At 35.3% G+C, this 13,152-nt stretch overlaps 1 long non-coding RNA gene across 2 annotated transcripts in view; it reads right to left on the reverse strand.

Annotated features, from left to right (window-relative positions):
- Positions 1-1,748: 1,748 nt before the first annotated feature.
- Positions 1,749-13,152, reverse strand: part of LOC103585623 — an 80,362-nt gene continuing 68,958 nt past the window's right edge. For both annotated transcript variants that reach the window (XR_550089.1, XR_550088.1), the window contains 2 exons: positions 4,634-4,804; positions 1,749-1,876 (listed from right to left, as the gene is read on the reverse strand). This is a non-coding gene — a long non-coding RNA (uncharacterized LOC103585623). The remainder of the gene's footprint in view (positions 1,877-4,633; positions 4,805-13,152) is intronic.

A 13,152-nucleotide genomic window follows, 5' to 3' on the forward strand; every position in this document is an offset into this window, starting at 1 on the left:
CTAGTTTTACATTCATTCACTGAACAAATATGTTTTGACCACCCACTCTGTGCCAACACTCTTTGACGTAGGAGAGGGTATCCAAGGGTAGGCAGTCACCAGCAAAACTTTGACAAGCAACACGTCCGGCAGCCACCTGTTACAAGAATGGCTGCCACAACTTTTTCCCTGTCACTGACTATCTTTAACCTCTATCTCTGGGCCTTGGGGCTTTTTTTAGGCCATTCTTCCTCTCTAGGAGGCCCCCTTCCTTCAACAATCCAATTTTAACCTCATCTTTGAGTCAGTCTAGGTGCACTCTTCCCCAAATCCTTCTCAGTTCATTAAAGCCCACAGAAATCTCTCTCCCGAGATCTCAGCAATTATTGTCCATCCACCATCATTTGACAATTAAACTTCTACTGCTTTGTAACGTTTGATATTTAACTCTTCATGTACTTGTTTTGTCTTCAGAACAACATTGTGAGCTCCCCAAATAAGGAGCCTAATCCTTAACTTCCGTGAATTTCTCTCCTTAGTGACGAACCTGATGACTCCAATATACAGAGGCTTGCACATAGCTCTCAAAATGTGGTGAACTGTATTATCTGTAATCAGGAAGTATTGAGCTCATTATATTTTATAAACTCCTGCGGCCAAACACCACAAAATGTCTCCAGTCAGACGCTTTTAGCTTAGTACTTCATAAAACTGTCCCTTGCATAATTCACTCCTAGTCTATCTCCTCTTGGCTTGGAGAAATCATTCAAATAAAATAATCATAAAAGTATCAGTATGATTAGTATATAATTACTCAGTATAATTAAAAAATATAACTGCTTATCCTCAAAATGAGTAAAAGTTATTATCTTTAAGCCTTTATAATCATTAAGAAATAAAATTAGAGGGCCGGCCCGGTGGCGCACTGCTACAGTGCACCGCTTGGGAAGCGCGGCAGCGCTCCCGCCGAGGGTTCGGATCCCACATACAGACTGGCTGCTCACTGGCTGAGCGAGGAGCGGGGGCAACACCGAGGGTTGTGATCCGGTTGCCGGTCACGAAAAAAGACCAAAAAAAAAAAAAAAAAAAAAAAAACATACAGACTGGCTGCTCACTGGCTGAGCGAGGAGCGGGGGCAACACCGAGGGTTGTGATCCCGTTGTCGGTCACGAAAAAAGACGAAAAAAAAAAGAAATAAAATTAGAAATGTTTTTCTAATTCCCTTCAAATATTTTCAAAAAGTTCTGCCAAACTGCTTTATAAACACTGGCTATCTTCAACCTAACATGACCAGTGAGTACTGCCATCACATAAAGAAGTAGGAGTGGGATAGGGAGAAGTGATTTAAATCTTATACCCAATACGATTAGATAAATTTCTAGTATTAAAGTAAAATGGGAACAATTTCATATCTGTGGTAACACTACAGTTTTCTGAAGTGTCAGCCTGATAGAGAACAAAAAGCAGACAACGAGATCAAGGTTGAATAAAGTTCTTCTAAAACACGTACCTCTTTAAAACTCCTTTTGTAAATTCAATGTTAAGAAATTACACAAACTAAGTTTCAGACAACATCTTTCTTTTGATACGATTTAATAAAGTTAAAAAAACTTCTCATTATAGATTATAAAAGGTTATCCCTTTTAAACAATGTTTCAATACAGAACAATTTGAAGCCTCTAATATTTAAAAAGTCTTTAATATTGATATATTCGTGAATAAATCTTCATTTCATCTATAATAAAGAAATCTAAAATGATCACTTACATTTTTGTGATTAACACATTTCATAAGAACTAGCTCTCTGTAGGCCCGCTTAGCATGAGTTTGATTCTGAAATGGCCGGCTTAGCTTCTTGATTGCAACATTTCTTTCGAGAATGGCATCATAAGCGGCACTGTAATATGAAATTCAAAAACAAAAAAACTTAAGCAAAAATCTATAAAACTGAATTTATGAAACACTCATGCAGATCCTCACTTTCTTTAACGACAAATGCAATCAGATCACTTTCCAGTCTATGATGCTCAACATGTGTCTTCTATACCTTTTACAGCATATTCCAACAATGCTAATGGTTCCAAAGAGATAAGGGACTATGAAGACAGAAACCCTGCCTGTTCACTGTGTGTCCTCCAAGATCCACCGAGCACACAGTGGGCATTTAATGCACAAATGCTTAATGAATATTTGGGTCCACTAGATAACTTAAAGCCTAAATGAATCCTGCACCCTACACCTACATCAAGGAAAGGCAGGATAAAGAGTACACATGATCATGAATTCTCCTCAAAATATTTGCAGAAGAATTCTACATAAATACATTACTTCCTTTCTTTTGGACACAACAAAATGAATAGAGAAAGAGGAAGGTAGAGATAGAGGTACGTATACAAAAGATTATTTTACAATTAAAAGAAAATAAAGCCCTTAAAATTTGCAGAAAGGAGGAACTAAAAATAAAGGTGTTTGTAAATATGAATGTTAATTTCAGGACCTCAGAAGCTGCTTCATAACTGGGACATACAACATCATACTCACTACTCCTCATATCTTCCTCTACCCCATGATACTAACCACATGGCACCTTTCACATATGACAGGTCAGAGAAACTGAGGCACAAATAAGGTAAAGTGTCTTTAAATTATAGAATTTTATGATTGAAAGACCTTAAAAATCGTTTGGATTCACTACTGCCTAATATAGGGCAAGCAGTTAAGTAATTTGCTCAAGGTTAGACAGAAAGTTAAAAGCAAAGCTGAGACTAGAAGACTAAGACATGAGGCCATGCTTTTCATACTAGACCACCTAACATACTATAGAAGACTATTCCTGTTTATGAGATATTTAGAAAGCCAGCTCATTACTGATTAGCATTATTTTCTCACCTGACTGAAAATTAAATTTGTTTTGTAGCTATCTCATCATATCAAATATACTGTAGAACTACATGTGTTAAGAAACTGGTACTGCATAAATGGACACATCTTATACATTCCATATATACCATTAACTACTGCCTATATACATACATATATACATACACATATATACAAAATATACATAAATATTACAATCCTTACTTTAAAATGCCATATTTATAGGTATGTCCTGCCCAAGTTAAAAAAATAAAACAAAACCATATTAAGGGTCATGTAAAATTATTAGAAGTTTTGACTGTCTTCAAATAAAGGTTTTATTATTTTCGACATTTTAAAATTTTTTTCTTTGTACGTTTATGGAGTACAGCTTGTTGTTTCAATATATGCATATATTTTATAACGATATCCAATCAGAACAGTTAGCATATCTGACAAGAGCCTTGGTTAGCATATGCCAAACTTAAGGAAATGACTAATTTTTTTTTTTTTTTAAGAAAAAAACTTTTATCAGAATAAACAGTTCCTCCAATCTAGAAGTCCTTGGTATTAAAACATACCTTTTTTTTAATGGCTAATTTTTTAAAATTATTAAAAACAAAATGCATAGATGCCCAAGACGTGGCTTAGCTTTACTGAACATGATTTTTAGGAGGTGGGACCAGGCTTTTGAAATGTCCCTCCCCCATTTATTTATTTTTATGAATATTCATGAGATACAAATTACCAGAAACTGCTTTTATTCCCCCCACCTCCTGCCCCCAACCCCCCTCCACTTTGTAGCCCTAGGAATGTTCCCTCCTTCTGTTCGATCACGGCAGAGTAGTATTTCATGGTGTATATATTTACCACACTTTCCTTATCCAAACACATACATATCTTAACTTACTGAAAGACTAACAGAAGAAAGCAAGTAATCATAATCTAAAATATTTTTAAAGTCACTTCCACAGTTTAAAAATTTAAAATCATTCCTTTTTATGTGTTTATTGTGAAGTATTTTGAATTAAGTAAAAAATTTTACAACTTAATTTTTGTGAGGAATTGATAAGCTTTCATCAAAAACTAACTGAATGACTTTAGCATCAAGTGTTCTGAAACAAATTTTGTTGAAGAAGAGGTAATAAAGATATAATTATGCTTGAGTGAGGCTTAGAATTCCCCAGAACACTAGCTTATTATGCTAACTTAGTGATCTAGAATCATTAGCAAAACTATCCCAAGGAGTGTTTTACATTTCAGTTTATAAGGAATCACGCTGATCAATAAGGCCTGGGCATTTTGAAGAAATTAGCTTGTAGATCAATTTTAAAGATACATATGAGTTCTGAAATATATACAGTGAGATGATATTAGCTGACTTCATTCCCCGGTGTAAAATAAGATTTCTGAAACCTCAGAGTTTCATTATAGTGTGAAAATGATGATTAAGTGATCATCTCATTAAACAATCAGTCATCAGAATAGATGTATGCGAGCACACCACTTACTGTTTCCTGATATAGATACTAAGTCTTTACCTGGCTCATGACCAAGTATTTAATCATAGTTTATACTTAAAAATGGTAGTGCTAGTTTATAAAGTTATGTCTTATGAATAATACTAAAGAAGACCATTAATCCCTGAAGAAAACAACTTATCATAGCTTTCATTTAATTTTTATAGTTTTAATTTAATTTTTGAGGCAAGTTATATATTTTCCATTGTACCTATAAGAGGAGGAAAGGTAGCAGTTAATGATTTTTTGCCTAATTTTTGAAAGTAAAAACTTACCACACTATTCCTTGAGCTCCTGAGCCTATAGGTTTTAAATTCTGATATCGTTTCAGGACTGTGAATGTAGAATCTCCAATTTCTACACTATAAAAATTGTTGTCACGCTTGCTTCTGCTCATGATGGCAAGCAATTAATTTAATGGCTTCATCCAAAAATTCACCAAGAAGCTGCAAAATAGAATAAAATGTGATATTAACAAAATAAACTTGCTTAATCTTAAAATTCAGACACTTACTTTTTGTTTACTGACAGCAACACACACTGCTAGATCATGTTAAAAGAGCAGCTTCATTTAAAAACACAATGAGAAAGAAAAAATACAAGAGCCTTGGTTAGCATATGCCAAACTTAAGGAAATGACTAATAGTTTTTTTTTTTTTTAAGAAAAAAACTTTTATCAGAATAAACAGTTCCTCCAATCTAGAAGTCCTTGGTATTAAAACATACCTTTTTTTTAATGGCTAATTTTTTAAAATTATTAAAAACAAAATGCATAGATGCCCAAGACGTGGCTTAGCTTTACTGAACATGATTTTTAGGAGGTGGGACCAGGCTTTTGAAATGTCCCTCCCCCATTTATTTATTTTTATGAATATTCATGAGATACAAATTACCAGAAACTGCTTTTATTCCCCCCACCTCCTGCCCCCAACCCCCCTCCACTTTGTAGCCCTAGGAATGTTCCCTCCTTCTGTTCGATCACGGCAGAGTAGTATTTCATGGTGTATATATTTACCACACTTTCCTTATCCAAACACATACATATCTTAACTTACTGAAAGACTAACAGAAGAAAGCAAGTAATCATAATCTAAAATATTTTTAAAGTCACTTCCACAGTTTAAAAATTTAAAATCATTCCTTTTTATGTGTTTATTGTGAAGTATTTTGAATTAAGTAAAAAATTTTACAACTTAATTTTTGTGAGGAATTGATAAGCTTTCATCAAAAACTAACTGAATGACTTTAGCATCAAGTGGAAGAAACAATAATTGGCCAGGCTAATATGTCAGTTAGCACACACGCCTTTCTAAAAAACACAAGGCATCACAGTGCTTCTACTATGGCAGATCCCCTGCCCCAACAACAGCATCATGGTGCAATGTATATGCTAAGACAGTAATGGTTGAAAGGATGAGAAGCAGAGTAGAAAATATAAGATCAAGAAGAGAGAGAGAAGCATTTGGTATATTAGGACACAAAACAAAACAATATTGCTCTAACCTGATTGGGGCATGAAAACTACGATCTAAGTTCAGACCACAGTTCTTTACCATCTGTCAGATTAAAAGTCAAGGCAGTCTTTTTCTACCCATTAGAGTACTGGTTATTGACGAACCTATTATCCATCCTTACTAAATGAAAGTAGTCTATTGCAAAATGCATACAAGACAGCTACCATCTGTCAGATTAAAAGTCAAGGCAGTCTTTTTCTACCCATTAGAGTACTGGTTATTGAAGAACCTATTATCCATCCTTACTAAATGAAAGTAGTCTATTGTAAAATGCATACAAGACAACACTAACCTGCTACTCACCTCTCCAATAAACCATAAAATCAGTCAGGTCTAAAGAATTGCTCTGTGTGTGGTTGTAAAACAATGCTAACAAAAAATAATACTGGTAAGATATATAATGCAAAAAATTAATTTAATAAATATCAAGCACCTACAATGGGCCAAGTACTGTGCTATGTCCTGGGGCCAGACCACTAACTACAGTAAGATGAATTCCAGTAGAGTATGATGGACGCCACTGGGAGGTGGAGAGCAAGAATGCCTTGACCAAATTCCTGGCTGCTATTGGAGATTATACTGCAGGGAGAGGGGGAGCAAGAGTGGAACAGGAAAACGAAAGAGGCTCTTATTGTAATCCAGATGAAAGAGACAGAACTAATAAGGATTCTTTAGGTCTAATGGAGTTAAAAATAAATAAACAAAAAAGTCTAAACAGAATAAATTTTAAAACAGAGGATAAACAAGTTAGAAATAAGTGAGGTATTAAATTTGGATAAACTGAAAAAGGTACAAAGAAACACTTCCAAAATTAATAACTGGACTAGTCATGTCATATTCCAGAGAGGACTGTCAAAAATGACAAGCCTTCCAAATTCTAAGTGGACAGACCGTAGGTTTAAAGAAAGGAGTTTTGGTAATGATTTAAACACTCAGCTGTGCACACAGAATGATCAAATAGGAGTACTGGTCATTCTAACCAACTTCCTACCTTAACTTGAATTCCTGCTTGCCTGCTAGAGCAAGGAAATAAGGGGGAAGAGAAGTGGGAAGAGGAAGAGAGGAAAGTGTTGGGTATCAGGCCCTTCATCAAATATTCTACACATTTATCCTGGAAATGGGGTCTCCCCAGGGCATGGAGACAGTAATGACGGTCTCTGGTAAGCTTCTGATCATATCTGCAGATAAAGTGCAGTCGATGGTGTTTTCACCTGCTGGAAGGTTAAACAGGCTTCTACTCAAGCAGTCAAACTGTGCCTGCAGATTACATTTCCTAAGCTTAGTTGGAGGAGTTGTGTTCCTCTCTTTAAGGATCTGGTTAGAAAGGGGTACTCTGTGGTGCTTCACAGGAATTGACTTACTACTACCAAAGCCAGTAAGGAAACAAAGGCTGTGTTCCAGAGTTTTTCAACTTGCTGGAAATCAAAAAGGCTAAGTAGATTCAGGAACATGCACTAGGGAAGATTTCCTTTTCTACTAAAAGAATGACGGCAAGGAAAGGCTTCTTTATTCTCAGAACAAGGTGGCCCAGTAACAGAAATGGAACCCATGGTGCCCACATGAAGTCTGAACAAAGCCATGGCAGGCAGCTGAGCATCAATAGTCACAACTCCTTAGGAGCAGTGCAGCAGCAGCAGACAGACTCCAAGGTTGAACAGGCAGCTCCAGTCAGTGGGTAGGTAACCCTCAGCAGAAGCCACAGCTGCCACTCCCAAGAACAGGAAGTAAAGAAAACTTTACATACTTATACTCACTCATGCAATATTTAACAGAGTACCTGACTCAAGCACTATGCTAGCTCCTTGAACATAATAGTAATTAGCATCTGACTCATCACAGAGTTCACAATTAAGACAGAAAAAGAGATCTTAAGCTGATTAACTAGAGCTGTGATAAGGGCAATGAAGGACAACATGACATTTAAGTAAGATCTAAACATTGAATATGAGTCACCCAGGCAGGGAGAGAGAAAGGAGTACCGTTTGAATTTTGATAAATGTGTATTATCCTGTAATCACAAAAATCATGATAAAGAACGCTTCCACCACTTCAAAATGTTCCCTGTATGGTCAATCTCCACCCACCTCCCCCCTACTACCTTCAGCAACCAATAAACTGCTTAGTTGTGCCTTTTCCAGATCTTCTTATAAATGAAATCATACAGCATGTAATTTTTGCAGGGGGGTGGAGGCTTCTTTCACTTGCCCTAATCCATGCTCCATTCCTTTCTACTACTGAGTAGTATTCCATTGTATGAATGTACCACTTGGACATTTGAAGTGCTTCCAGTTTGGGGATCACTATAAATGATGTTAAATACGTAGGCCGGCCAGTTCAGTTGGTTACAGTGTGGCGTTACAGCACCCAGGTCACGGGTTCAGGTCCCCATACTGTCCAGCCGCAAAAATAAACAAATAAATAAATAAAGCTAATATGAACATTTACGTACATTTTTTTTTCATCACCTTGGATGGGAGTGCTGAGTCCTAGATTTAACTTTATAAGAAATTGCCAAACTATTTTCAAAAGTGGCCACACCACTTTTCACTTGCACCAGCAATGTATGAGAGTTACAGATCTTCCACATTTTTGTGGATATCATTTAATTTTACCTATACTACTAGGTATATAATGGTATTTCATTGTGGTTTATATCTACATTCCCTAATACTAGTGATGTTAAGCATCTTTTCATGGGCTTATATGCCATTCATGTATCATTTTTTGGTTTTTTGGTGGAGTAGCTATTCACTTCTTTTGCTCATTATTACAATATGAATGTCTTCTTGTTACTGAGCTGTAATACTTACTTATACATTCTAGATATACATCGTGAGCGGGAACCGGTCTGTATGTGGGATCCGAACCCTCGGAGGGAGCGCCGCCGCGCTTCTCAAGCGGCGCACTAGCGCAGTGCGCCACCGGGCCGGCCCCCTTCCACTTTCTTAACACTGGTTTTTCCCCCCCAAATTTTTATTTTGAAATAATTTTAGACTCACATAGAAGTTACAAAAATAGCACAGAATTCTTGGGTACTCTTCACTTGGCAACAGCATCTGACACACCACAGTACAAATATCAAAATGAGCAAACTGACACTGGTACAATACTGTTAACCAAACTGCAAAACTTACTTAGATTTACCAGTTTTTACATGCACTGATTGTGTTTGTACAGTTCTATGTAAATTTATCACATATACATATTAGTATAACTTGCACCACAATCAGGATACAGAGCTGTTCCATCACCCCAAAGAAACACCTTCATGCTATCCTTTTATAGCATACCCTCCCCCAACAATACCCTCAGCAACTATTGATCTTTCTCGATCACTATCATTTTTTCATTTAAAGAATGTTTTATAAATGGAATCAACATCAAATATATAATCTTTTGAGACTGGCTTTTTCCACTCAGTGTAATTCCCTCAAGATTCTCCAACTTATTATATTGATTGTTCATTCTTTCTCTTACAGAATATTATTCCATTGTATGAATGCACAATATTTTGTTATCCATTCACCTATTGTTTTGACTATTACAAATAAAGCTGCTAAGAACTTTTGTGTATAGCTTTTTGTGTGAACCTAAGTTTTCACTTCTTTAGGGTAAATATCCAGGAGTAGGACGGTAAGTGCATGTTTAACTTTATAAGAAACTGACAAACTATTTTCCATAGTGGCTATATCAGTTTGCATTCCCACTAGCAATGTATGAAAGATCCAGTTCCTCTATGTCTTTATCAACACTAGGTCATGCCAGTATTTTTCATTTTAGTCATTCTAATAGGTGTGCAGTATCTTATCATGGCTTTAAATTTCATTTCCCTAATGGCTAATAGTGTTGAACATCTTTTCACAGGCTTATTTGCCACCTGTATATGCTCTTTGGTGAAGTGCCTGTTTAGTATTGTAGGGTCTCCCAACTCCCCCTGCTTTTTTTCTGTATCTTGACTGAAAACCTCAGGCTAGCTTGATCTTTCTGTGATCCAGCCAGCTGCAGGTTCCTCCCAGCAGGCTTAAGACAAAACCTGAGCCCAAAACGCAGCAAAAATTGGCCGTGAGCCAAATTCCTTAAATCCTGATATAAACTCCATATCCTGTCCCCTCACTGCAGACATACCTAGGTAGAACATCTGTTTTCTCTCATTGTCTGTTGAGAGGACACACTGCAGCACTTTGTACATTAAGTGCCCCTAATAAATGCTTTGAACTGATCACCCTGGCTTTAGTGCTTGTTTCTTTGGAATCCCAACTGGCCCATCCCAGATGGTTTGGGGTACTTCCTTGTGGGAACGCCTCTGCTGCTACTTTGCAGATGATTCTAGTCGTGGGTCTGGTGGGATGAAACAAGTGTTTTGTCCATTTTCTAACTGAATTGTTTGATTTCCTAGTGTTGAGTTTAGAGACTTTTTTATATATAGTCTGGATACACGTCCTTTATCAGACATGCGATTTGCAAATATTTTCTCCTAGGCTGTGGCTTGTCTTTTTATGCTCTTAACTGTTTTTCAGAGTACAAATTTTTAATTTTCATTAAGTCCAAGTTATCAATTTTTTCTTCTTTATGGATTTTGCTTTTGGTATAAGAAATCTTCACCTAGTCCTAGATCAAAAAGATGTTCTCCTATGTTTTCTTATAAAAGTTTTATGGTTTACATTTAACATTTAGATCTATGATCCACTTCACATTAACTGTTGTATAACGTGTGAGTTTAAGGTCAAACTCTATTTTTTGGCTATAAACATCTAGTTGTTCGAATACCACTTGTTTCTCCATTCAATTGCATTTGCATCTTTCTCAAAATTCAGTTGACTGTACTTCTGTGGGTCTACTTCTGGACTTTTTATTCTGTTTCACTGGTCTATCCCTTGATCAATACCACTCTGTCTTGAGTATAGTGGTGAACGTCAAGTCTTATAATCAGGTAAGTGTGATTCTTCCAGCTCTATTTTTCTTATTCAAAATTGTTTCCAGTTACTTCATCATTCAATGTAAATTTTAGAATAAACTTTTTTATGTCTATAAAAAATACTGCTAGGATTTTGATAGGAATTGTGTTAGTGACTTTTGAAGAGAAAAATGTTTTAATTTGGATAAAGTATAACTAATCTATTTTTTTCTTTTAGTTTGGCTTTGTGTGTCTTACCTAAGAAATCATTGCCTACTTCAAGGTCACAAAGATTTCTTCCCAGGTTTTTCTTCTAGAAATTTTATGGTTTTAGCTCTTACACTTAATTTAAATCTATGATCCATTTCCAGTTAATTTTGATGAATGATGTAAGATAAAGGTTAAGGTTCACTGTTTTTCCATATGGATGTTCAACTGTCCCAGAACCATTTCTCAAAAAGACCATTTGTGAAAAAGTAACAGGCTGTAGTAGTTCTTGTTACTATATCTTGGCTGGAAGAGTAAATCTCATATTCTCATTTAGTACTCCACTAAATCGTCTTAGCATTTTTGCTAAAAATCAGATGAACATATGTATGTAGGTGTATTTCTGAACTATATTCTATACCACCATACTGTCTTGATTAATGTAGCTTTATAGTAAGTCTTGAAATCAGGCAATGCAAGCCATCCAACTTTGTTCTTTTTCAAAATTATGTTGGTTATTCTAGGTCCTTTGCATTTTCATGTAAATATAAGAATTAGCTTGACAATTTCTATACAAAACCCTGTGGAGAATAGCATATCAATTTGGGGAGAAGTGACATCATAACATAAGTTTCGAGTTTTCTCATTAATGAGCATGGCATTTATTTCTGTTTATTTGGTTCTCCTTTAAATTATCTCAGCAATGTTCTATAATTTTCAATATATAAGCCTTACAATATCTTGTTCAACTTCTCCATAAGTATTAATATTTTTGATGCTAATATGAATATTTTTATTTTATTTTTGCTTAAATTTCCACTGTTCACTGCTAGTATATAGAAACCCAATTAATTTTTGTATGATGACTTTGTACTAAGCTCACTTACTAGTCTTCATATCCTTACTTGTGGATTCTTTGAGATTTTCTACATAACATAAGCAGTTTTACTTTCTCATTTCCAATTTAGATGCCTCTGAATTCCTTTTCTTGCCCTACTACCTGAGCTATAAATTCCACACAATGCTGAATAGAAGTGGTAAAAGCAAAAATCATTCCCTTGTTCCTGATCTTAGGGGAAAAGCATTCAGTCTTTCATCACTAAGCATAATGTATATTATCGGATTTCACTAGTTGTCCTTTAATAGGTTGAGAAAGTTCCCCTTTCAAGCCCTAGTTTCCTGAGAGTGTTTGTCATCAATGGGTACTGAATATAGTCAAATGATTCTTCTGAATTCTATGCAGTTTTTTTACCTTAATTGGTTCATATGATAAATTACATTAATTGATTTTTTCAAATGTTAAACCAACCATGCATTCCTGGAATAAATCCCACTTAGACATAAAGTATTATCTTTTTTATATACTGATTCAGCTGGCTAAAACTTCACTGAAGGTTTTTTTTCGTCTATTTTTATGGGGGATATTGGGCAGTAGTTTCCTTTCATATTGAAGTAATTTTGACCTCAAAAAAGTTTGGAAGTGTTCCCTCTTCTTTTACTTCCTGAAAGATTTTGTATAGAACTGATATTATTCCATCCTTAAATGTCTGATAGAATACCTCAGTGAAGTCTTCTAGGATAAGTTTTTTGAGGGAAGGTTTTAACTATGAAAAAATTCTCTTATAGATAGAGGGCTGTTCAAGTTTCTTCTTAAATGAACTTTGGTAGTTTGTATTTTTCAAAGAAATTGCTCATTTCATCTAAGTTGTCCAATTTAATGTCTACAAGATCTGTAGTCATGTCTCCTCTTTCATTCCTGTTGTTATCATTGGTGTCTTCCCTCTTATTACTAATCAATCTGGCTAGAAGTTTACCACTAAGATTGATCTTTTCAAAAAACCAGATTTTAATTTCTCTAATTTTTCTCTACTGTTTTGCACTTTTCTGTTTCATCGGTTTCTACTCTTTATTTCCTTCTTTCTGCTTGTTTTGGAATTGTTCCTTTCTTCTGATTTCTTAAAATGAAAGCTTGACAGTACTGATCATCTCTAATTTTTCTCTACTGTTTTGCACTTTTCTGTTTCATCGGTTTCTACTCTTTATTTCCATCTTTCTGCTTGTTTTGGAATTGTTCCTTTCTTCTGATTTCTTAAAATGAAAGCTTGACAGTACTGATCTGAGCTGCTTTTTATAATATAATATAAATTTTACTACTAAAATTTACCCTTTATGCACTTTA

Source organism: Galeopterus variegatus, unplaced genomic scaffold (assembly GCF_000696425.1).
Source record: "Galeopterus variegatus unplaced genomic scaffold, G_variegatus-3.0.2 Scaffold258, whole genome shotgun sequence".
Classification (NCBI taxonomy): domain Eukaryota; kingdom Metazoa; phylum Chordata; class Mammalia; order Dermoptera; family Cynocephalidae; genus Galeopterus; species Galeopterus variegatus.